We start from the raw sequence: 25,642 nt of genomic DNA, 5'->3' as shown, positions 1-25,642 counted from the left end.
TAATTCTTGCTCTAAGAAGCCTAAACTACTTAATATAATTAAATAAATGTAGCCTTAGTAGGATCATCCAACTCCAGGAACTTGTAGAGGGCAAACTTTTTTAAAGAGAGAGGGGGGGGGAGAGAGAGAGAGAGGGAGAGAGAGGGAGGGAGGGAAAACTTTTTTTCTGTGCCTTTGAAACAAAATTCTGAAAGCTCAGCAAGTGTGTTTTGACATTAAGAGACAGTCATTTTTATTGAAAGTGCACAGCCTTTTTTTTCCTATCCCCATCCATCTTCCAAGAAACATTTTTTTAAACATCTCATTAAGATTACACTCAAGTGGACTGTACCCAGTGATCCAGAAAGTGTGTTCATGGGGCACAGTTACCCTGTTATCCATCTTCCTTGCTGTTGTTCTCAGAAGTATATTTTGCTGACTGCAGCAATGATAAATATTCCATCACATTTTACTCTTGCACAATGCAATCCGTTTCAGTGAAATTAGCTTTCAAAATTAAGCCTTTGAACAAAGTTGAAGCATTGCTAAATGCAGGGGAAAAAATGCTGGAATTTCAGCAAGGAGAATCTTTAAAAAAGAAAAAGAAAAAAAAATCCATGTATAGAAACAGGTGAGCATGAAGAAGTCCTTCCCATCAGAAAGGCTGAACTTAATGAATTGAAAATAACATCTATAGTTCAACAACATCCCCCCCCAAAATTAGGTCAAGTTCTGCAGAATTGACCTATTAATTAACAACCATCAATATTTCTTTCAACTTCTAGACAAAGAAAGAGAAAAAGAGAGTGATTGCTACTTCTAAGCAGTGAACGAAGCTTTGGTTCTAGCCTTTCAAAATTTCAAAATGTTATTATTCTGAACATAACAAATACAGGATTGTGGTCTCCAGTAATTTTCATGATGGGGAGGCTTGAAAAATGCAGCTTTTGTGAATTCTGTTACAAATGTACAACTGTAACAACTGTACAAACCAATGAGCAATTTGTAAACTAGCTCTGATTTTGCACAGATTACAAATGATTTTTAAAAAGAAAGTTCACTATACCAGTAACTAGCACAGGAATCCAATCTGAAACTCACTAACCTCTTCCCACAACTTTTGGGAATATCAGGTAATCCTCACTTAGTGACCACTCCATTCAGTGACCTTTCAAAGTTACGACTGAATGTGGAGACCTATGACCAGACATTCAGCCATTATGGTATCTTTGCATTCATATGATCACGATTCAGATGCTTGGTAACCAGCATGTGATTATGATAGCATCCCGTAGTTGTGGGCTTGCTATTTATAACCTTCAGTGCTGACTTCTGTCAAGCAAAGTCAATGGGGAAGCCATCAGGAAGTTGCAAGTCACACTGCATTTAACAACCGTGGATGGTTTACTCAGCAAATGCAACCACAATTGTCAGAACTGCAACCATGTATATCAGTGTGCTCATGTGATTTTTTACCTTATGGTCATGTTGCTTACTGAGAGAGTTGCTGGTTCCAATTATCATCTTTAACGGAGAACTACCTGTAAAGTAGTGCCTTTGGTAATGAAGAGGTAACCCTGGGGGACCAAGGAAATCTTCTTTGAGGGACTTCCCATCAATGGGGTGTTGGAGCCGAGAAGGCACCCTGTATTTATAGCTACCTCCTTAACTTCATTTAGTGGGAAAGGATGTACAAAGGTGGCCATTGGTCTGGAGTAGACCAGTTGCTCTTTTCTAATAGTACATCTCATTAATAGCAATAGCAATAGCACTTAGACTTATATACCACTTCACAGTGCTTTACAACCCTATTTATTTATTTATTTATTTGTGTATTTATTTATTTATTATTTATGTATTAGATTTATATTGCCACCTATTCACCTGTGGCGACTCAAGGAGGCTTACAAGGTATAAAACCATATTTAAAACAGTAAAACTATTAAGAAGAATCGAATAAATTAATATAATAAAATCACCCCCCCACCTCCAACTCGTGTGAAATCACCCCCCACCTCCAACGTGTGATAGCAGATCACACGAGCCATTTAATGGGGACATCCTGCTCTTGGTTCTCCATGCCCGCTGGCAGAATCAGGCCTTCAGCGCCTTCTGGAAGAGAATTAGAGTGGGGGCCACTCTAATCTCTGGGGGATTGATGTTCCAGAGAGAGGGAGCCACCATGGGTCCCACCAGGTCAATGGTTGGATTCAATTTTTTTTTACTATTGGTTCTGTGGGTGTGGCTTCGTGGGCATGACATGGCTTGGTGGGCGTGGCATGGCTTGGTAGGCATGGCTTGGTGAGCGTGGCAGGGGAAGGATACTGCAAAATCTCCATTCCCTCCCCACCCTACTAACCTGCTTTTCAGCTCCATTCTCCTGTGCAGGGCAACAAAAGAACACCCAGCCGATCAGCTGGGACTCAGGAGGCAGAGAATAGATGGGGGCAGGGCCAGTCAGAGGTGGTATTTGCCGATTCTCCAAACTACTCAAAATTTCCGCTACGTTTTCCAGGACTGGTCAGAATCTGCTGAATACCATCTCTGCACCAGGTGTATCTCCTTTGGGGATGGGACCTGCAGCATTCCCTGCCTCCCCGCTCTGATGGGTTGGGTAGATGTAACTGGCAAGAGACGGTCCCTCAGATAACCTGGTCCCAAGTCCATAAGCGGTTTTACAGAGTCAGCATATTGCCCCCAACAATCTGGGTCCTCATTTTACCCACCTCAGAAGGATGGAAGGCTGAGTCAACCTTGAGCCTGGTGAGATTCGAAATGCCGAACATCTGGCAGCTGGCAGTCAACAGAAGTAGCCTGTAATACTGCACTCTAACCCCTGCCCCACTGCGACTCTTCAAGATTAATTAACATCTCACTAGTTATACAACACATATACTAGTTGAACAAGTTCCAATCAAAGGGACAATGATTTTAAATAAACTGGTATAGCTCCAGGATAGGGGCGGGGGAAAACATCAGCAAGCTTATAATAGTGTACCAGCATGTAGTGTGAATTGCCACACTGGGGTATGAGTGAAGCATGAAGAAATGTCAAAGAGGCTTCCTTGTTTCATAAGCCACGCAACGAAATGAACCCCACTCTCAGTGATAGGTTATGAAAATGATCTGACAATGTTCCCCAAAGGAGAAAGTAGAATCTGAAAGCTACGTTTGTATCTAGTGCAGGTGTGGGGGTAAGCATTAAAATAAAGTTCTCTGTGTAGCTGAATAATGGATGTAAAGCACACTATCCTGCCTCATTTGAAATTTAAATCCAAGAAACGACAAAGCAATGCCAATTACGTTTGTATAACAGTGATCTGCAGAGCACACTCAGAATGGGGAAATGTAGGGCCTCTACACTAAAGGACTTTCATTGATTCATTCAACACGAATTTGATTACTATGTTAGGTAAATTAATGCCATTTATCACAATCTATCTAATTTAGAGAGCAGAGGACATTCCTCAAACAATGATTATACAAACTGCCTTTATTATATAAGGTTACCATTTTTAAACAGAGCTCTGTGAGGGAAAGGCAATATATACAGGTTAGAAAGGTTTTCAGATAATCAGGGCTTGAATACATGAGAAGATGCCATTTTCATGAATTGGAAGAACTCTAGGTGTGTATGCATAATCAATTTGCATCAGCTTTCAGACTAAAGATTCCCATCTTTGGAAGAGAGAAGGAAGGTCAAAAACTGGGAATCATAACAATGATATATTAATGTTATGCCCCACATTTCAAGCATCCAGAATTTTTCATACATATTATCTCACTAGTCGTGCCATTTACGATGTTTCTATGGCTATTTTCTGCCAAGTTTATTCCCAGTATCTCATTAATTTTGAGAGTTTCAAATCAAGACATAGTTGAATTTGTTAAGGTGAAGCTCACTCCATTCCTGCTGTTTCTACTTTAAGTTTGTTCATCTCATTTCCACATGGGTGTATGGTTTTTTTTTAATGTCCACACAAAATCCACATGCACATTGTGCATATTTTAAGACATTGTTTTATAAGTCATATCCTATGTGTAATGCATTTTGTCCACTCTTTCCATCTAAGAAGTGCACTTTCTACATTTCTATAAATTGTAATGTACAATATACAGCAATTAAAATAAACCCACAACTGAAAAAGCATAAAACTGCATTAAAATTCAGAAATATGGAGATCCTTACTGAACAATTGCATCTTAATTAATGGATAAGTTCAGGAGATATAAATGATTAAATCGGAATTAAAATTTGGTATTGAACAAATTTCTGACCAAATCTATTCAATTCTTTGGCCTAAAACAAAAAAATTTTGGTTAGGTAAATTGAGGTTAGGTTTTCAAGGTACATACACGCGCGTAAGGACAATCAATGCTTTCCATAGGAAAGCAGATAAGCTGAGTAAAACACCCAAGAAACAATTACTATATTTTCATCTAGGCTTTTCAAATCTTATCATTGGTATGCCTTGACTACTGCTGATTGAGAAGGCTTTCAGCTGTGATCAAGTTTAAACATAAAAGCCTTATCAGTATATCTCAAAGATATCTCCTAGTATATCTTTTTGCTGAAAGGTATTGATTTAATCTGTTATAAAAGAATAATAAACTATGATTCTTTTGTACCTACATTCTTTTTATTTAATGTTAGACTACTTTATTCATTGTCTTTCCATTTTATGACCTTTGGAGCTAATGTGTTAATAATCATGCAAAGAACAAAGTGCAAAAATTATATAGAAAAACTAGAATGGGAACATATATCACAGTAACATTGAAGGAATAAGAGGAAGGTCAGCATTTGTGCTATTAATAAAAGTTCAGTAGACCATTGTCATCTTTATCAGTGTGTAAAGGGTAATAAAGAAGTGGTTATCCATAGAAAAGACTTTTTGTGTGTGTATGTGTACGTACACACACATATGTACACATACATACATACATACACACACACACACACACTCACATTTATGTATTACGTCTATATGTTCCATAAATAAGTATAATATGCAACAGATCCTGTTTCAAATATTCTAGTAAATGATTACGTACCAATTTCAGGGCAAGCCGGTTTTAAAAGTTGTTCAACTATAAGTTATTTTAGGTTTCCTTGGGGGAGGGGGAATCAACATTTTGCTTTGTGCTAAAAAAAAAAGTACAAATAAGTATTGCAGTGGCAAAATTGGCATTAAGCAATCCTTAAAAACACAGAGAAGGCAATTATCTGACCACTGGATTTTACAGTTTTGTGTCCAGACACCTGTAGGTTGGTGTTAACATCATCTCAATGTGGTCACAAATTTAATGGGAGGAAAAAAACAAACCACCGAAATATATGGGTGACCTTTCAATTGAAATTAAATAAAAACATTCCTGGCCATTTCTGTCACCTTTTTATACTTAGTGTTTAGTTTTGATGTTTTGTTAAGAAAGGAAATCATTGTTCATTTTATCTGTGAATTTGTATAGACTCTATATTGGACACGTTGTTGTCACAAGACATAGGGGTGGGCGTGGCCAGCATGTGACTTATCTGGCCCATGGGCCGCAAGTTTGGTATAGGACAATCCACCTTTGCCAGATAATAATAGTGTATATGTTAAAATATCTCCTATAGCTTATCCACTCTTTCTTGCAACATATGATTTATACCTCAGATGTAAAACTCTAGATATAAAGGCAAAATACCTTAGATGTAAAGAGGAAGAAACCTATTTGCTTTCTGCATAATTACAGTAAGAATCGCATCTACAGAATGAAGAGGAATGAAATGGATAGAAAAAAAATAGAAATGAAATATTACACAGCCAACTTACTTTGTTCTCTTTCAAAAGCACTCAATTTTCATTCCCTCTGTCTTTTGTAATCCTGTCTCTAAGGGTGGGAACAGTCAAGCTGGAACCCCTTCTCAAAGGATTCCTGTGAGCTATATATCAAAATGATTCCCAAAAGCTAATGCGATATGAAGAAAGGGAAAAACAAATCACAACCTATGATTCCTGGGTTTCTCCAGAAGGCCTACAGAAAATCCTTGAGGGGAATTTTCTATTATTGATAGAGTTAATCACAGAACTGGGAACAAAGGAAGATGACCTAGGTTGTAAGTCCAGTGCAGGCCTTTATCTTATAGTGGCTTGAATGGACTTTTCATTAAGATAAAGGAAAGGAATACCAAAACTAATTTCTCACCATGGGAAAATAGAAGAAAATACAAATGCAACCATGCATCACTCATAGCTTATGCAGAAAGGTATTGTTTTTGAAAAAAAAATCGAGAAATTAAAATATTTCCCCGTTGCATTAGGAGCAGCAGAAAATGAACTCTTAAAACCCCGGTCATCAGAGATAAACCGTATCTACACACGAGAGGTCTTTGTTTTCCAAGGACTGGACTCACCACAGCATAGAAGATAATTATACAAAGTACTTTATTGTAGCACATACTTTTCCTGTTGCCCTGAATTAACTCCAACCTATGCAAGTTGATGTAGCCATGAAAATGCTCTGAAGAGTAATGCTTATAACAACAACAAAACACATACCTCTGCCTCCCTCCAAGCATTCTTACACTTATTATTGATTAGATGCTGCCTCAATGTGGTTGCTCTTCGAAAACTGGTAGAGCAAGCTACTATATATAAACAGGCAGCAAACCCCACATTCACTCACACATTACCTAGCTGGGTAATGAAACGTCTGCAGGGACACCATCAAGTCAGAGAGCACCAAAGACTCCAGGTCAAAGTAATCCCATCAGGGAGTCCATTTCCAACAGCCTTAAAATAGAAGTTGCATTTTGATGTGACTGGATACAGATTCAGAAAGAACATTCATAAATTCACAAGCTCCAGTTCCCCCTGCTTTTTTCTAAGTGTTCCCATCCATAAACATCTCCCCCGAGTTGCTGGAGGAATTGTCATTCAGAGAAGAATCTGCCTTCCTTTCTTAATAAGAAACGTAAAGGACATGGGGGTTGTTGTGAATCAATAAAAGTGAATAACCTAAATGCAAATTAGGGGTTGAAAACCTGCACACTTGATTGGTCCTTATACAACAACTTGGGATTGGGCCAGAACCGGTCCCTGATTGGTCACTTTTGGGACTGTCCTTATTGGTCAGTAGTGGGAACCTGTTGCACATTTTCATTGGTTAATAAGGCAGCAGCTAACCCTATAAAGGGTTACTGCTGCCCATAGCATTGCTCTGTTCCATTCTGATTCCTGTTATTATTAAAGAGTTGAAGTCACTGGTCAGATGTCTGGTCTCCTTATTCTCCAAACTTAACATTGGCGACGAGGGTGGGATTCGGAGACCGAAGAGCTGACTAAACCTACAGAGCAACCTACAGAGCATGTGGTTGATCACGCACCATCAACGGCAACATGGCCAGCGGTGTCATACCACCCGCTCCATTCGACCCAGAAACCGAAGACTGGGAGTCATACATGGATAGGTTCCAGATGTTTCTGGAGACCAACAACCTAAAAAAATGCAACAGCGGGAAAAAAAAGAGCTATCTTTCTAACTCACTGCGGCCCGACCGTGTTTAAGATGGCAAAGTCACTTGCCAGGCCAGCAGAGGTAAAAGAGATGGACTGGGACGTCCTCGAGCCTTTACTACGGGCTCACTACGCACCTACGGTGCCAACCCTCGTCAGAAGACAAGAATATTACCGGAGGGACCAACAGAAAGGCGAAAGCCTAGCTGATTATATCGCGGACCTCCGAACCTTGGAGGCCTCTGCGGATTCGCAGACTTAGAAGAAGCTCTCCGGGACCGTTTGGTTCTGGGCCTAGAAGACGGCACGATCCAGAGTAAAATTATGGCTAAGGGGACATCAGTCTCAACGATGCCCTTAAAGAAGCCTCGGCAGCAGAGGCGACCAAGAAGTCGGCAGCCCGAATGCGCCGCACCAACGCACCGCTACGTAAACTCGCCACTGATACCTCACCTCGCTCAGAGAGACACCCGGTATCAACTCACCACGAAGACCTAGAGTCCCGTCCGACAGCGATGAGGAAGAGGTCAACCGACTGCGAACAGAGCGAGATCAGTCCACACAACACTCCTTTCGACCGTGTGCCGGTTGTGGATCCAATCACCCACGATCCGGCTGCAAATTCCTCGACGCACTCTGCCGAAATTGCGGGAGGCGAGGTCACATCGCAAAGGTTTGCAGAAGCAAACAAAACTCCAAACCCGACAGGCCGAATGCCAGTCTTCAGGATTCTTCGGCACACACCGAGAAAAATTAAACCACTCCTACAGAAACAAACCGTCCACCACTTCCACCAGGCGTGAAGAAACCCGGCGGGAAGAGACCCACCAAACAATCACCATAGGCCACGCTTACATCCCTTGATGCTGGGAAAATCCGAGTAAAGGTCGCCATCGAAAACAAACCGTGCGTGATGGAGGTAGACTCGGGATCTTTCCTCTCGATGGTGTCGTGGAAAACGCTCCAACAGCTCCTTCCAACGATTCGCCGCCAAGACCTTAACCCTCAAAGGGTTATACTCAAAGACTATCAGGGCAACCGAATCCCCGTCATCGGGTCCCGCAGATTCCAGGTCTCATTCAAGGACCGCACCGTCGCACTACCACTGACTGTCGTGGATCGCAACAGGCCTAGTCTTCTAGGCCTCCAATGGTTCCGGCCGCTCGGAATCACTGTAGCTGGAATCCACAAGGCCGAAAGCGTCGATTGGGAAGAGGCACTCGTGCAAGAATTCCAAGACGTTTTGCTGAACGGACTAGGCAAGTATAAGGGGACCCCAATCTCGTTTAACTTGAACCCTGAAATAGCACCCATCCGCCTTAAGCCGCGTCGGGTGCCGTTCATTTAAAGCCTAAAATCGACGAACAACTCGATAAGCTGATAGCGCAGGGCGTACTGGAACCAACCGACCACACCCGTTGGGAAACCCCGATAGTAACGCCTATCAAGCCTGATGGGTCCCTAAGAATTTGCGGAGACTACCGGGCCACATTAAACCACGCACTGCAGCAAAGTGCTTATCCAGTACCGGTAGTGCAACACTTACTCCATTCTCTGGGCGGCGGAAAAGTTTTCGCCAAACTAGATTTAGCCCAGGCGTATCAACAATTGCCTGTAGACCCAACCACAGCCGAGGCGCAACGATCGTAACACACAGGGGCGCATTTAAATGCAACCGGCTCCAATTGAGTAAGCGTCGCCCCTGGAATCTTCCAGAGCTTAATGGAAAGGTTGTTACAAGGGATAAAAGGCGTTGTCCCATATTTCGACGATGTACTCATCGCCGCACCTAACAAAGACATCCTAGAAAAACGACTCAGAGAGGTTTTACGAAGATTCCAAAATGCAGGCCTCAGAGTAAAAAGATAAATGCCACTTATGTACCGAAAAAGTAGAATTTTGGGATACCTCCTGGACAGCCAAGAATTCATCCCACCGAAGACAAATTACGAGCAATTAAAAAGGCACCCACTCCTAGGAACAAGGCAGACCTACAGGCGTTCCTTGGACTTATCAATTTCTATAATGTGTTTTTACCCCACAAAGCAACAGTAGCTGAACCATTGCATAGACTATTAGACAAAAAAGCAACGTGGGTTTGGGGACAACGGGAACAACATGCTTTCCAACAAGTAAAGAAATTGCTAACTTCTGATTCAGTACTTATGCAGTACAACGAGACTCTGCCGCTCACTATCACGTGTGATGCATCACCTTTTGGGGTTGGGGCAATTCTGGCCCACGTGTTACCAAACGGAGCGGAAGCCCCCATCGTGTTTTTTTCACGAACCTTAGCTAAAGCTGAACGAAATTATAGTCAGCTGGACAAAGAAGCTTTAGCTATTGTTGCTGCAGTTAAAAGATTTCACGAATATGTTTATGGCCGTGCATTTACAATAATAACTGATCATAAACCGCTACTGGGGATCATTAGGGTAATAAACCAACCCCGTATATATTGTCCCCCAGAATGACCCGTTGGTCTGAATTCCTGGCGGCCTACAACTACACTTTGCAGCACCGCCCGGGAAATCGATTCTCCACGCCGATGCATTGAGCAGAACACCGCTCCCAGACGCTGTTGTGGATCCAGCCCCAACCCTCTCAACACTACAGATTGAAACTCTACAGGCACCACCCTTGACGGCTAGAGACATTGCTTTTGAAACGAAACTTTTGCTTTTGACCCAGTTCTGCAACACATACTACGCTGGGTTGAACGGGGTGGCCGACGGACCAAATTGCACCTGAATGGGCGCCTTCAAAGCCCGCCAAACCGAGCTGTTTTCCCAAAAGGCTGTATCTTGTGGGGCGATCGAGTCGTAATCCCTGCCAAATTGTAACAGACTGTGCTGGCGGTATTGCATGAGGGACATCCGGGGATTGTGCGGATGAAATCACTCGCACGCAGCTACGCTTGGTGGCCGGGAATCGACAAAAGAATCGAGGCCTGGGTCTCTACGTGCCAACGTTGCCAGGACGTCAGCAACGCCCCACCGAAAGCAAGCCCAACCGAATGGGAAACACCGAGGGGACCGTGGTCTCGTATTCATATTGACTTTGCGGGGCCTACCAAAGGTCACATTTTCCTGATTACTGTCGACACTTGATTGGTCCTTATACAACAACTTGGGATTGGGCCAGAACCGGTCCCTGATTGGTCACTTTTGGGACTGTCCTTATTGGTCAGTAGTGGGAACCTGTTGCGCATTTTCATTGGTTAATAAGGCAGCAGCTAACCCTATAAAAGGGTTACTACTGCCCATAGCATTGCTCTGTTCCATTCTGATTCCTGTTATTATTAAAGAGTTGAAGTCACTGGTCAGATGTCTGGTCTCCTTATTCTCCAAACTTAACAGGGGTGTCTATGGGTTCTTACATTGTGAGATTTTAACGTTAGTAAGCCGCCCAGGGTCATCCTGTATGAGTTAGGCAGCAATATAAATATGTTGAGTAATATTTATTTATTTATTTTATTTTGTCAAGCGATTATAAGAGAACAGGTATAAGTATAAACATAGTTATGAATACATGAAATGGGTACATATAAGAAAAATAAAAGGAAACAATAGGACAGGGACGGTAGGCACGTTGGTGCGCTTATGCACGCCCCCTACAGACCTCTTAGGAAAGGGGTGAGGTCAATAGTAGACAGTCTAAGGTTAAAGTTTTTGGGGTTTGGGGAAGAAACCACAGAGTCAGGTAGAGTATTCCAGACATTGACCACTCTGTTGCTGAAGTCGAATTTTCTGCAGTCAAGTTTGGTGTGGTTAACCTTGAGTTTGTATCTATTGTGTGCTCTTGTTATTGATATAGTTGAAGCTGAAGTATTCATTGACAGGTAGGACATTGCAATGTATGATTTTATATATTATACTTAGATCGGACCGAAGGCGGCATAGTTCTAGGTTTTCTAGGTCTAGAATTTCAAGTCTGGTGGCATATGGTATTCTGCAACAAGTAGAGGAATGCACAAGTACTTCTTGTGAAATATTTCTGGACTTTCTCAACTGTGTTAATATCAGATACGTAATGTGGGTTCCAGACTGATGAGCTGTATTCGAGTATTGGTCTAGCAAATGTTTTGTATGCTCTAGTTAGTAGTGTAATATTACCAGAGAAAAAGCTACGTAGGATTAGGTTAACAACTCTTAATGCCTTTTTGGCTATGTAGTTACAGTGGGCTCTAGCACTTAGATCATTAGAGATGAGTACTCCAAGGTCCTTGACAGAGTTTGGATCATCAACAAAGTCTTGACTATTCTGCCTGTATTTCATTTTCTGATTTTTTATGCCAATATGTAAGACAGAGCATTTATTTGTTGAGATTTGAAGTTGCCATTTGTTTGACCATTCTGATACATAGTCGAGGTCTTTTTGAAGGGTAGCAGTATTGTCTGTGGTGGTGAATAGCTTTACATCATCAGCTAAGAGAACGCAGTTGCTCTTAATATGATCACAGAGGTCATTTATGAAGAGACTTGGTCCTAGAACACTGCCTTTTATATTATATAATAATATATAAGAAAGTTGGAGACTATGTCCTACAGCAAGTAGAACAAAAACTGATTCGGCTTGTTGAAAACCATCTTGAGATTTTCTTCTCCCCTGGGAAAGCCAAAGAACTTTTTCCATCCCCATTTATTAATGATTGTACTGTACTTGAAAGTCTCTTTTCACTTAGCACTATTTCAGATTTTTTTTCGGGGTGTGTGTGTGTATGAAGGGGAGGGGAGTGAGTAGGGAGAAGAAGACTAGTTCTCCTACAAGGAATTCATTTAAACTATGATGCCTGAAGAAGTCATGCAGGTCTGTTTATTGATCATTCCTTTTTAATGGACTCTAAAAGCTAAAACCACAAGGAATGAATTAATTGCAAATAAAAATACCGTCAATAAAACAACAACATCAAAAGAAGGTGTAGTAGATAAGTAATCCATTGTTGTAGGTTCCAAATACTCACAAGTGAATTTGTCAGCTTCAGTTGCTCATTCTGCTAATCTTACAATTCTGCCTTGTTATTATTTTTTAAAACTGGGTTGAAAATTCCTGTTTATTCTAATACACATATTGCTGCAGTCTGGTTTCTTAACACTACTATATTCATGGTGTGATTTTCTCCTTCGCCTAATTGGAGAAATATATCACCAAATGTAGAGGAAAGATAATGGAAGATATGAGAGTTTTGATTACATATTAGTTTAAGAATGAAAGATCAGGTAAGTTCTCATTAAAATGGAAACCAAACAAGTTTCTCTCCTTATTGCCTAACAGTATAAATTATGTTGCCTAACAATATAAATTATTATTGTAAATCACCTTTCCCTGGTAATTGCTTCCTGAACAATTAACATCAGTGATAGATGTCTTAAATAGCCACAAGTAAAATTGATCTGTGAAAGATTGGGGGACTCTGGAAAAGGAAGTAAAGACAATCCAAATGATCAAGTCAACTTAGCCCTACGTGAACAGAAATACGGGAAGAAGCATTTCAAAACATTTACTCAAGAGAATTCCAAGATTCTGTTTTTATCCCAGACTTACAATAAGGGTGCCAGCCTATTCCTTGCTCTTGCCCGGCTTTGTAGTGGTTGACACAACTCCTCAAATTCTTATCTTTTTAAAAAATATATTTTTATTGAAGAGATTCTCAACAGAGTAAAAGTAGTATACATTTTAAGTTTAAAGTAAGAAGATAAAAGAAAGAAAAGGGAAGAAGAAATAACAAGGGAAGGGAGGAAAGAGGAAAGATTGCAAAGAAGTTGATTCCAATCTTCTTAACAACAGTTTATAAATGTGTTATTAAGTCTTTATCTTTAAAAATTACAGCATAATTACAACCCCTATGATAAATATCAACGGTGTTTAATTATTTCCCTCAATTTAAAGAAAAAAAATTGTCTTCTGCAGACACAGCTACATGGCTTTCTTGCCACACTGTGATGATGCCCCACTAACCAACCGTACAGGATATATACTTATAACTTTGCGTGAATCTCACCAGCAGCCTGAAATCAATCTGGGGCAGTGATGGCTAACTTTTCCGTCCTCATGGCCAAAAGTGTGTGCGCACAACACATCCCAACACCCATAAGGCAATGCACGCAGGACCCCCATGCCCCCCACATGCACAAAAGCACGACCCCCCACATGCACCGCACATTTCTGCTTATGCGCATGACCCGCCATGTATGCCCCATGCCTTTCTGTGCATGTGTCCTCCGTCCCCCCACCCCCACACATGCACGGCAGCTACCCAACGATCAGCTGGCAGGCGGGTGGTATGCGCGCATGTGCAGTGGACCTATTCCAGGGCGATGGCTCGCATGCCGTCGAAGATGGCTCTGTGTGCCACTTCCAGCACATGTGCCATAGGTTCACCATCACGGATCTAGGGTGTTCCAGCACGAAAGGGATGCTTTCTTCATGATTCAAGCAAGACCTCTCATCTGACAACTAACCTGCCTCAACAGATCTACTGTGGGACTGCCATTCCCATCCAATTCCTGAGCTCTGTACCGTGGCCAACTCGCCACAGGCAACTCGTTGCGGGACAAGAGTTACATTAATATCAAAGAAATGGTAGAACAGAATCATTAAAGAAAGGATGCAAAAGGAGTGGCAGAATGAAATGCGAATGACAAAAAATAAATTATTATTTATTTATTTTAAATTATTAAATTGAATTATTAAATTGTCCTGCAGTGAGTTGTTCCATGGTGAGTTGGCTGCAGATTGGTTCCTTGCTTGTAAAACCTATTCTTTTTATGGGGGGGAATGCGGTGGAGCTCAGAAATGTTAACATTGCACTCATAGTCAACTGAAGATGTGACTTCCAGGAAGCCGATATTTCCCTTGACAAGCAAAAATAAAACCAAAAGGTATTTTCTTCATGAAAGGGTTGCATGGCTGTCTTCTAAATATAGTGTTCAAATTGCAATTGCTACAGGATTTTTTTTTTTTAAAAAGATTTCCTTTACAAATGCCACCCCTGAAAAGGGACCTTTGATTTTCCTGAGTACACCAATCTAGTATTAATTTAGCCAGAGCCCATTCAAAATGGGAGGCAATCAGTAGCTCTTGTTGGAACTCCGCAAATGATCTGATCTGAAAATTCCACCAGCTCTTTCACCACCCCCAAAGTGGCACTTAAAAGAGCCTTTTGTATTATATAGCTTGTGCTATTCTGTATTAGTTAGTAAAGGAAAGGACCTCGTTAACAAGGAGCTTTCCCTGGGGGGATGCTTGTTAAGCTGACGTTTCCTTCTTGAGTTGGAAAACTTTCTAATATGGAGACTTAAACTGCTCGCTGCTTCTTCCTGGTCTTTGGGGCTCCGTGTTCCCCTCAGCCATTTTGGAAATCGTATTTTCTAAGTCTACCATGCTGAAGCAGTTCTGCCAGGGACCTGGATCAACACCCAGCAGTCCAAAATAATGAAAAAAAATCACCTATATTTCTCTTTTTTCTTGTTCAAAATGATGGAAGAATTCCCAGGATCTTTCCTGAGACAAATGTATTCTTCAAAAGAGGAATATTACCTCTGGATCCTCCAGGGCCTGCAGGAGATCAAGACATTGGCATCTGCATGGCAACAGACACATATAGAACACCAAAATCTACCCTACTGTACATATTTTCTCCAATGGATGACTTGGGGTCAGAGGGAATCAGACTGCAGAGACCCCAATAATCATTTGAATCATTTGAATAAGGCAGCAATATTGTCTCGCTTCTTTTCTGAGGTGCAGTACAAGTAGGTTGTGAAGGCAGCACTTTTTATATTGACATATTTTCCCCCTACCTCAAGGATGGGAAGAAGCATGGTAACATGGTTATGAGGAAGAATCCTATATTGGGTTGACTGGGGATCATTTCACTCATACTTACGTTGCTTGTGAATGAGTTATCCTATTTTAATTTCTTGATATATACTGCTCTGTGGCAGACACAGTTAAAGATTATTAACTACCATTATTACAGTAAATGTTGTATTTCCTGACCCAATAAAAGTAATCGGGTGGATAGGTTATTTCATCCATCTTGTATTTCTAAACAAGCAGTACAAGAATTCATGGCCAAAATTTCCTTGAGTGAAAAGGAATATTGGGGCCTCTCATACTTACTGATTCTAGCTACACAATAACACATTTGTCAAGAGACATAGCTTCTCAGAGCCTATGCAATATGATTTCACGATAATACAAATATCAAATGCAAGGGTTTTAAACATGCTATATTCTGAAGTTAAGGCTGGTAGAATTCAGGAGGACTTATTTCTGAACAAGAACAACATTGTTTGTTGTGGTACAAAAGCAGTTTAAATGGACATACTGACAGATGCAGTTGTTGAAAAATACACCCTAATTTATATAACACAAATATTGAAATAGGAAAAAAAATAGATCAAATATCTTACTTTGAAGATTTGGAATCCATTTAGACAGCGACAAAAGGTGAACTTCTAACTAGAACTTCCTGGTCCAGTTATTGCTTACTGAAAGAAACAAGAATAGAAATGATTCAAAAAGCTTGAAACCTTAATTTTCACAGAGACTTAGATTGGAAATGTTTTCATCACACTGAATTTCTACAGTTAGCAACTGACAAAGAATGAGAAAGCCCTATCAAATCCAATCAATACATCCAGTGAATATAATAAACTTGAAAAAAAAACCTCTTTTATTTATCTGTGCTAGTACTGAAGTTCCATACACCAAGCAAACTTTCTAAAGAGTTCATACCACATACAGTATGTCAGTTTCAAGTTCTAGAGTTGCATTACAGCTCCCTGAGATCATTTAAAGTCCTGCAAAATATCTTCATTAATGTTGTAAGTGAAACACTCCAGATCTCACAACCGTGAAAGTGGAACAACTGTGATCTTAAGGAGAATTGTAAGCTTTCCAAACATGCACATCCAGTAATTCTGTCCAAATTATATTTGCCTATCAGGAAAAGAAAGCCATGCTATCACGATGCAACAGTGCAGCCATTTTTGACCAACACTTGACCAGTTGGGATCACAGAGGTCTAAAACACACTTTATGTTCAAGTGATCAAACGAAATATTCATTGTTGCTTTTCCCTAATATAGTGGATACTGAATTCAGGAAATGCCATTTTCATTCTATATATATACACCCCATCTCTGTGAGTTCTTCTCTTCTTCCAAATGGAAGTCCTGGTTAGAAATTAATAAAGAACTGAATGCTGAGATGATGCTGGGGGAAAAAATAACAAAACCAATTTCGCTTCCAGTTCGTCCATTGATCTCTTGTTCATCTGGAGAACTGTATTTGGAAAGAACGGATATTAATTACCATGAAGCTCTAAATATGGAATGGCAGCTCACAGTTCATGAACTGAGGTCCTCTTTAACTTAATAATGTCCCTTGGCATACTTGTGCTCTTTGTTCAGTGCAAATGCCAGCCCAAATGAGAGATGAGTAGATCTAAACCAGACAGGTAGTATGGTCATGTTCACAAATCTCCTTTAATATGTATGTTCGATTCCCTTAGAGCAGGGGTGGGCAAACTTTTTGGCTCGGGGGCCGCATTGACTTTTAAAATTTGACAGACGGGCCGGGTCAGCACAAGATTTTTGGGAATCCCCCCACCCTTCCCCCTCTTCTCCTCCTTCCCTCCCCTCGGAGGCCCCTGAGTTAGGAGTTGCTACCGCCGGCGCGGCTCAGCGCGGCTCCAGTCCCGCGTTGCCTCGGGAAGGGAAAGGCAAAAAGGAAGAGCCACGGCGGTGCTTTGCAATGGGAGCAGCGGCACCGGAGGCTCAGGCTCAGCGGCTCCTGGTTTTGCCTTTTCCTTCCCAAGACAACGTGGGACTGGAGCTGCACGGAGCTGCGCCGGCGGTAGCAACTCCTGACAGCCCCAGCTGGACACTGACAGCCCCAGCCCGGGCGAAACTGCCTGTTGCTGCTGCCGGAGCACCGCCGGGTCACCTCCTCCAAGCAGCCTGCCCGCCCGCCGGGCTTCCCCTCTGCCGTGCGGCTCGGGGCCAGGCGCGAGCGCCCGCGAGTTAAAAGGAAGCTGAAAGTTGCTGGGAAGTTGCTCGGGTGCTGGGAGCAGGCTTTTAAAGTGCCGCCTGAGCAAAGTTTAAGCAGCCCGCCCGCCCGCTGGGCGGAACCCTTCCCGCTCCTCGGCGGGAAGACGCTCCAGCCTGCAAACTTTGCCTTTGCAAAGCCCTGGAAGCCCCGGAAAACCAAGCAACTTTCCAGCAACTTTTGGCTTTGTTTTAACTCGCAGGCGCTCGCACCTCACCCCGAGCCGCACGGCGGAGGGGAAGCCCGGAGCGCTGCCGGGTCGCCTCCACCAAGCAGCCCGCCTGCCCGCCCGCCCGCCGGGCTTCCCCTCCGCCGCGCGGCTCGGGGCCAGGCGCGAGCGCCCGCGAGTTAAAATGAAGCGGAAAGTTGCTGGGAAGTTGCTCGGGTGCTGGGAGCAGGCTTTTAAAGTGACACCCTAGCAGGACCGCCGAGCAGGGAAACGGGGCACCAAGGCAGGGCAAGGCTCCACCAGCAGCGGCCTAGCTTTAGGTAGCTCCAAGAAGCCCGCCCCGCCCACCGGGTGGAACCCTTCCCGCTTCTCGGCGGGAAGACGCTCCAGCCTGCAAACTTTGCCTTTGCAAAGTTTAAGCCTGGAAGCCCCGGAAAAAAAAGGGGGATCGGCGGGGACTCACCTTCGGAGAGGTCGCACTCGAAGGTGATTTCGAACTCCCAGCCGAGGCCTTTGCAAATTTCTTTTCTTTCCTACCCCTAGATCGCTCCGCACTGTTTTGCAGCTTTGGGGGCCACGCGGCACAGGGCAATATGCCACGCCCGGCGATTTTTTTTCAGGGGCGGGCCGGATTGGACAGACCAATGGCAGCGATTTTTTTCAGGGGCGGGCCGCATTGGACAGACCAACGGGCCGGATGTGGCCCACGGGCCGTAGTTTGCCCAACCCTGCCTTAGAGTGTTCTGAAGATTTATTACAAAAAAACCAACTAAAAATAGATATTATTAGAGCAGATATATTCACACGTCTTCTGCAATGTGTAATGTGAGTAAGGCACCACCCACAGGTACCAAGAATTCTGTAAACACAAATCAGATGATCAAATGTACACCTTCTTTCAGGTTTTTGTGTTAAAGCAGAGATGGGCCATTTGTGAACTTTACATCACTGGAAGCCCCCTAAATAATTTCTTGTGCTGCTCAATTAATTTTAATTAATTCAAGCCTCTGGCAAGAGAACTCTATCACAGTCTGCTATGGGCACAACTAGGACAGAAGAGGAAAAACGTTAGAAAAAGTGAAGAGAAAAGAGACATGTCAGAGTGAAAATGAATGGCTAAACCCATGTCTACTATAGCTCTTACCCCATTTCTCCTTGCTTCTGTTCCAGACACAATTATCATGCAACCATTTTATAGAAATCTCTTGAATGAGGAAAAAACAGCTCACCTCTATGTTAAACACGGGAAGCCCTATAAAGTATATGTGAATGCAGGGGTGTTGGGAATGGGATTGTTAATAGATGCACACAATTTTCCAGTTTTGACCTATATTTGGTTAACCTTCTCTCCATCACTGCAACTTTTCTGACTACCCCAAATCCTATTCTTTAAAGAACCATTGGAAGGAGAAAGAATTTTCTCATGATTTCTTCTTCTCTTGGATTTGACAGAAGTGTAAAATAACAGGAAGGTTGAAAACAAGTTGGGAGATCTTTATACATTGGAAGACAGGATAATTTTGTGCATTCCCAACTGCTCCAGCACTAAAGATAGATTGGTATTATGATTCCCGAAATTCCAGGACATAAAACTACTCTCCTGACCTGAATTAGCAGCATCCTAAAATATCCTGTATAACTGATCCAACTGTGGATTTGTTAGTACAGTGGTTGTTTCAGTGTTCTTAATCTAACTTTTACATTCTGTTTTCTGACCATTCTTTTGTGCAGGTCACATATATGAAGTCTTTTATCCAGGCAGTGGAACAGCTTGGGCTACAGCTTGAGAAGCAAAGGGGAGAACGAATCCCTGGGAACATTTCCCAAGATGTTACAAGGCTATATAAATCCACAGAGAACAGCCTGACTGAAGAATGTAAGTGACCATTCCTTCAATAACTGCCTGTGACAAGACAGAAATAAACTCCTGTCCTTAATAGTGAACTTGGCACACAATGGACAGCTTGCACTTATTTCATGGAGCTCATTTGGGAACATTAAATGTATTTCTTTTACATGCTTTTTTACCCCTTAATCCTAGATACACTCCTCTAAACCATATAATTCCTTGCTAATGATGCTCATAGATCTTCTTCTCTTCCTTTTTATCTGTTATCTTATCCTCCAGTCCTTGGTGGGTCATCAAAAGTGATAAGTCATAAGGGAATAAAAAGACATCAGTATGTTTCCTAGCTTAGCTAGAACCAAAAGTACATGCCGGTGAACTGTGAGGCTATGGAGACAACTCACCTTGAGTGAGAGTTCAAATGGCAAAGTAAAATCAACCCCTCGGTTCTTATTGGGAGAAAGTACAGGTAGTTCTTGATTTATGATCTCGATTTAATTGCGTCCCAAATTGATGTTGTTAAGTGAGGCATTTTTAGGTGAATTTTGCCTCATTTTGCGACCTTTCTTGCCACACATTGTTAAGTGAAACACTGCAGCTGATAAGTTAGTAACCCGGTTGTTAAGTGAATCTGGCTTCCCCCGTTGACTTTGCTTGTCAGGTCGTAAAAGCGGATCACATGACTTTGGGACACAGCAATGGTCATAAGTATGAATCATTTGCCAGGCATCTGAATTTTGATCACACAATCATGGGGATGCCACAAAGGTCGTAACTTCGAAAAACGGTCCTAAGTCATATTTTTCAGTGCCGTTTTAACTTTGAACAGTCTCTAAACGAACTGCTGTAAGTTGAGGACTGCCTGTAATATGGGGTAAGGAGAATGTAAAGGCCACAAATATTGCAGTAAAAACAAGGAGCAAGCATACAGATCTAAGATACCTAAACGTGAGACAATCTGTAAGAAGTAAGATGATTCAGCTAGAGTACTGTATGTCGGAGGACAATTTACCAGGAGAGTTGTGAAAAATATGGGGTTAGATTGTAAAGGTATTATATATTTATTTCACCCAAAAGGGGAGTATGTTAGGTATAACATTGATACCAAATATGGTTTGGGTGAATAAATATATAAAACTTAGATATCATGGTTTAAGTGCTTATCACTTTAAGCACAATGCTGCAGGCAATTAGCCGATTAAGGGTGCGGTTAGAAGTTACAATATAAGGAAGCATTAAAAGCTGTAAAACCTGCCTGCGACTTACTGCGACTAACTGTGTCTTACTGCGACTAACTGTGTCTTACTGCGACTAATTGTGAGTGCCTGTGACTGAACTGTTCTTGTTTGCTACTGTTTGCTGATTTACTGCGTAATTCTACTGTTCTACTGTTTGAACTTCTTGCTGAATATCCAGCGTTTGTTCCTCTGGAGAGAGGCACCGGAGGAGGAGAAGATATCTTTATCGGCTGATAAAGATATTGCAAGGACTCTTAACTTGGACTATACTAGTGAGTCTTACTGGATGGAAATACTGTGAATGACTTAATGGACTGAATGACAATGCTTTAAACTCTAAATGGATTAAAAACTATTTAAACTACAAACAGTGTTTGTGTTCAGTGTGTGTATACTCTGGGGCCCTTCCTGGCTTGACTACTGCTGCAATACTCTGCTAGGGTTAATCCCCAAACCCTAACACAGATGCGGTGTGGTTTGTTTTTAAATAGACAGTTCAAACAACAAAGTACTAATAATACTGGTGCCTATAAGTGTAGTGAATGAATTAAGCCAAATGCATTGTTCTCTTGTATGGGGTGTACCAAATGAAGTACATCCCTGAATAAAAGACAGCATGACCTTATTTAAATGAGTCCTCAAAAAGTGGTTGTTTCCTCAGGCTTTTTGTTATATAAGACCAGAAGTGTCAAACTCATGACGTCAGGTGATGTATCGTGATGTCCCCTTCGCTAAACTGGGTATGGGTGTGGCCAGCGCATGACGCATCTGGCCCTTAGGCCTCAAGTTTGTAATAAACCCCTTGTGTGGTGTTTTGGCTTTTTAATTGGGGTTCTTTTTCTGGACTCTTCTGTTTAGGTTTTGAACTATTTGTGCTTTTAATTTTGTAAGTTGACCAGAGGTTTGGCAATCTGAAGTAGTCAAATACCTACAGTTCTTCTACCTGATGAACCGACCCTATTACAAGTGTAATTTTCATTAAAGGAGATGAATAGGCCCATTAGTTCTCAATTCAGACACCTTTAACATTAGCAGGGAAAGACTGAACATTATAGTTTAGCCAACGTTGACAATACCATTGAACCAAGCCTAGGAGTCTCCTGTCACGTCAAGTCAGAAAGTTGATCTTGGTGTGAAATGTCAGTAAATAGATAACTTCTAACAAAATCACTGATTGTTAAAAAAAAAAAAAGTTGCTGATGCTTTGCTTCAGCGACAGAACTAAATTATTCTCCAGATCAGGGGTGTGTGAAACTCGCGTCATCATGGTGTCGTCACATGACATATCAGGATTTTTTCCCCTTTGCTAAACCGGGCGTGGGCATGGACAGCGCATGACGCATCCGGCCCACCGACTGCGAGTTTGACAGCCCTGCTCCAGATGGTCAGTCAAATGATGAACCAGCTGAGCCAACAGGAGCAGTGGTGGGATTCAAATATTTTTACTACCGGTTCTGTGGGTGTGGCTTGGTGGGCGTGGCTGGGGAAGGATACTGTAAAATCTCCAGTCAGAGGTGGGATTTGCTGGTACTCAAAATTTCCACTAACGGTTCTCCAGAACTGGTCAGAACCTGCTGAATACCACCTCTGAACAGGAGGGACAGAATCTACCACAATTGATGGAACCCTTTCCAATTTGGTTCCAAGTTCCTTCATGTTGAACAAAGAATGACTTGCAAGAAGTCTGGTGATTTACTGTTGAGCCAAGAAGTAAATTCTAACAAACACACTCAGTAGTATAAGTACTTTGTTCTCTGTCCAGGATTTCTAGTATTATGAAGCAGCTTTTACCGTGCTTGAATCAATCGTTCGACAAAGTGGCTGCACATGAAAATAGCAGGGTATCTTTGCATTAAAAAGAATCAAAATCAATATGTGGTAGTTGACTGACTTTTAAAAAGTGAGGAAAAGCCTCTGAATAATGTAATTGCCAATACATTCTAAATTCAGATGTCTGGGACAAAGAATATTGATTCTAAACAATACATGCGCATCTTATATTTTCCTAGGACAACTGATTGGTCTTACTGGCTTTCTGGATTAAAAATGGCTGGCTTAGGAATTTAATTATATTTTCTAGTCTCTGGAGCAGATATAGAAGCAACCAAACAAAAGGGAAACCAATTAGCAACTCTGTTGATTTATTCTCCTGAGCACCAGAGGCTTACCATGAGGAGATGTTTAGAAATCTATGACCCGAATGATTCTGTGACATTTGTTAAATAGATTTAGACAAATATGACTAGAAATTCTCTTTAGATTCCATGTTAAAAATGAGTGTCTAAAGCAAAAATTAAATGTAGCAAGATATTGGGAAGGAAAGTAATGTGATTTTTATGTGTCATTTCCTATCTTTTCATTTTAATCCTTCATGTATTATTATTTAAGGTTGTAATTAAAATGCTAGACAAGGGGAGATTCAAATCTGCTGCTGTTGTTGAGCCACTTCCAAGTGTTCTTGACAGATTAGTAACTGATTCTTTCAGTTGTTGTAAGTTTATGCTTGCATGATTTAGCCACATAGTCTTCGGGGCTACTCTTACTACCGTGAGATAACAATTACCATGAAATGATGGAAGAAATACAGAAAACTCTAGTTCTTTGTCACTTGTCTAATGGTTGTCTGGATTTGCCCAACCCAGATCTTGTAATCTTGTCACTAAGTCATGAAGCTTAATATAAATTAGATTAAGTTAGTTAGATGTGTGTTCATTGTCCCATACTTTGAACTAGGTGGTTAATTCTGAAAGAACATTCTGCGAGGATGCGATATGTCCCAACTTGAAATGCCAGAATACAGGTAGGATATATACACACAGTGGACTAATTTGTTAACTGTTGATGACTAAGCTAGCATTGAATGGTTCCAATAATTTCTAAAAAAATATGTTTCATACTGGAGAAAGTGTTGTCATCATGGATTGGGGAATAAATATACACAAACCACACAGAGATCAAACACAAACTCCTACTAATGTCCATTTATTTATACTTAATCTTTCTACCTGATCTTATAACTATACCATAGGTACACCTGTGTTTAGAAATGCATACATTGGCTTGGCTCACATGTTGGAAGCACAGTCATGTGCTTCTCCCCCTTAAAAGTAAGTCCTGAGTTCAGGAAATGTACTGTGCATATTTTGCAACCTAAGAAAACACAATTAAATATAGGGTTTGACTTCAGAAAAGGATGCGTTTCAAAGTCTGACATCAGGAAAACAGAAATGACCATTCTTTTCAGAATGCTGCAGGGGGTTATTCAAAACATAATATTCTAGTTCGAATATATTTCAGAGATCAGAATATATTTCATATCAGCAAACCCTTTGCTCAAGAACGTACTTGCTTAGGAAGAGTAAAGTAGTAGACGGGTTCAAGGAAATTGTAGCTTTTATGAGCAACAGAAGTGGCAGATAGGCAAAAGGGCATGACTATAAATATCTGAAGAAGCAAGGAATTATACATCAGATTACATTCCCCTCTATCCCAGAATTAAATGGCATAGCATAGAGGAAAACGTGTTCCCTAACAGAAATGATGAAGTGCCATCTGCCACTGATCTGTGATCCAACCAAGGCCATAAATGCTACACCATACGAACAACGGCATGGAAGGAAGCCCAGCCTAGGACTCATTCAAGTGTTCGATTTTAAGGTTTATGCACCAAAAGAGAAGAGGAAAGAAGGAAAGAGAATCACAGATGCGAGGAAAGAGTGAAGAGTGAACATTCACAGTTCTGCAAGGGATGAAGAATTGGAAATTCTTAAGAATGCAGCATCACTTATTTAGATGAAAGGAAAAATGAAAAACTTCAGACCTTGTTTCCTCTCTCCTGATAAGCAACAAGTTACAGGCTTGGAAGGAGGACTTTATCACTCACCCAGAATTCAGTAGCAAGTTGGAGTCAGAGATTGAGATATTGCAGTCTAGATAATCAGAAAGAATCCCCCCCCCATTTTAAAAAAATATATATTTTGTCAAGAGGGAACAGATAAAAGAGACTTCTCATGAGGTGACATTGGGAGAAAGTCAGCTGCTGCATCCATGGAACAGAGGAAAAGAGGACAATGAAGCACTCCAAAAACATCATACCCCTCTCATACCCCTTTTATTCAGGGATGTACTGAAACAGAGGCAGGGTAGTAAAAGAATGCCAGCACGTATTTAAATGGACTTTAACACAGAGAAGCCAAAATCAACAGCTATAAATGCTAAGACATTCTGTGCAAGTTGTTTTTTTTTAAAAAAATCACTAGTCCTCATTTCAGGTTTGATTTTATCTTGGTAGGAACGTAGCCTAACAGCTTCCCATGGTATATTCCCTTTGCCCCTCCTCCCTCCCTCTCTCTCATTCTATGTCTCTCTCTATTCTCTGTCTATCTGTCTGTCTGTTTGTCTGTCTGCCTCTCTCTCTCTCTCTCTCTCTCTCTCTCTCACACACACACACACACACACGCACACACACACACACACATACAAACACACCTGTAAATGTAATTCTCAGCACACAACCATGTGAAAGTTAATAGGAAAACTCTGAGCATAACTGCAGCATCATAAAAATGGCTTTTTTATTTTTAATGCTATATATACATGTAATAAATTAATTTCATAACTGCAGGAAGTAGGTTACATTTGGAATAATCCATTTCAATTGCCTGTCCTGAAGGCCTAGGATCCCTGACTGATAAATCTTCTAATCTACCCACAATGCACTATTTGTGTTTAAAAAATGGAAGAGCAGCATCCATTTAACCTATCTTTGCTTGATACTGGCTGCATAAAGGGTGAGACCCTTACCACATTATATGCAATTTCAGATTAAACTCACAATTGCCTCACAGTGGGA

The 25,642-nt window shown here is 41.4% G+C and overlaps 1 protein-coding gene across 1 annotated transcript in view; it reads right to left on the bottom strand.

Annotated features, from left to right (window-relative positions):
* Positions 1–25,642, bottom strand: part of LINGO2 (leucine rich repeat and Ig domain containing 2) — a 784,226-nt gene that overhangs the window by 478,250 nt on the left and 280,334 nt on the right. The window contains exon 3 of the mRNA XM_087957605.1: positions 15,899–15,976. The gene's annotated coding sequence lies outside the window, so the exon portion shown is untranslated. The remainder of the gene's footprint in view (positions 1–15,898; positions 15,977–25,642) is intronic.

The sequence above is a fragment of the Notechis scutatus genome, chromosome 2 (assembly GCF_049901735.1).
Source record: "Notechis scutatus isolate UNSWTSFEM ecotype Mainland chromosome 2, rNotScu1.2, whole genome shotgun sequence".
Classification (NCBI taxonomy): Eukaryota; Metazoa; Chordata; class Lepidosauria; order Squamata; family Elapidae; genus Notechis; species Notechis scutatus.
The sequence above is the reverse complement of the archived record's forward strand: the minus strand, read 5'-3'. Positions and strand labels throughout refer to the sequence as shown.